The 1,424-nt window shown below is 37.1% G+C and overlaps 1 pseudogene; it reads left to right on the top strand.

Moving 5' to 3' along the window:
• The first annotated feature begins 282 nt into the window (after positions 1 to 282).
• On the top strand, positions 283 to 1,168 carry LOC115967176 (annotated as a pseudogene).
• The last annotated feature ends 256 nt before the right edge of the window (positions 1,169 to 1,424 follow it).

The following is a 1,424-nucleotide window of genomic DNA, read 5'->3' as shown; positions in this document are numbered from 1 at the left end:
CAAGATATTCGAAATAGTAAATTGTTTATTACAACAATATATATATCATTGCATCAAAGTTATTATTAAAATATTTGGAGTTTATTGCAACAAAAATTTTTGTTGCATAAACCTATTACCTTAAATTTTATTGCAACATCTTGTATCAACTATTGTAATGACTCTAATGTTATTGTAATGGTCTTTTTCATTGTAATGGTTTTTTTCGTTGCAATAAACTTTTTTTCTTGCAGTGCTAGGAGTCGCAAACCAATTAGGTGACACTAAAAAAGAAGTCAACTCATGGCATTAGCAAATCATGGTTTAGTTTGAAACCAATAGTCGCACTTGATTTTCACAAAGTTAGATTACTCCATTTGACAACTACTTAATTGAATTGGTACAGGTACGTCAATGTCTTGCCCGCATATAAGTGGATTGGCAGCATTGTTAAAAGCAGCTCATCCACAATGGAGTCCAAGCACAATCAAATCTGCCCTAATGACTACTGCCTACACTCAAGACAACACCAAATCCCCTCTCAGAGATGCCGCAGGAGGAGCACTTTCCAATCCATGGGCTCATAGGGCTGGTCATGTAGATCCACATGAAGCCCTCTCTCCAGGCTTTATATACTATATCTCAACTGAGGATTACATAACCTTCTTGTGCTCCTTGGACTAACCGTTAATCAAGTCCAAACCATTGTCAAACGCTCCAATGTTACGTGCTCGAGAAAATTTTCCAACCCTGGTGAACTCAATTACCCATCATTCTCCGTCTTGTTTGAAAACAATGGGGTTGTTCGATACACCTGGGTGTTGACGAATGTCAGTGCTGCTTGGTTTGTTTATCACGTGACTGTTAATGTGCCAACATCGGTGGCTATGATAGTAGAGCCTCCAACGCTTTTTTTTTTTTTGGAAAAGTAGGGAATAAACGGAGTTACACTATTACATTTGTGGCAAAGGGAGTAGGAGATGCATCCAAGCCTGAATTTGGGTCAATTGTTTGGAGCAACGATCAACACCAAGTTAAGAGTCCAGTTGCTTTTCAGTGGACAGTTGTCAGATCAAACTCAAAGTCTATGACGATTTGGGGTTCGTTTTTCCCTCTCCTTTGGGTTCCACTAATATTATTGGGTTTGTTGATCTATTTTGGATGTGTCCGTGTACCGTGGCCATGGTAATAGATGAATAGCAACTCCCCTTCTTTGCTTGCTTGATTTATAGGCAGAGCAGTTTGGGAGTTTACAAGGGAATAAAATAGAATGGAATAGAATATAATGAAATAGAATGGAATGGATTTAGTAGGAAAAGGAGTGGAATGGAATTTAAAAATCTTATTTGGATGTTATAAAATAGAGGAATGGAAAGGAGTGGAATATGAGTAATATTGTTTGGTAATGACATTGGAAGAAATGGAATGTAAATATTTTATAATAA

Source organism: Quercus lobata, chromosome 11, assembly GCF_001633185.2.
Source record: "Quercus lobata isolate SW786 chromosome 11, ValleyOak3.0 Primary Assembly, whole genome shotgun sequence".
Taxonomy (NCBI): Eukaryota; Viridiplantae; Streptophyta; class Magnoliopsida; order Fagales; family Fagaceae; genus Quercus; species Quercus lobata.
Note: the sequence above shows the minus strand (reverse complement) of the source record. Positions and strands in the feature narration are given on the sequence as shown.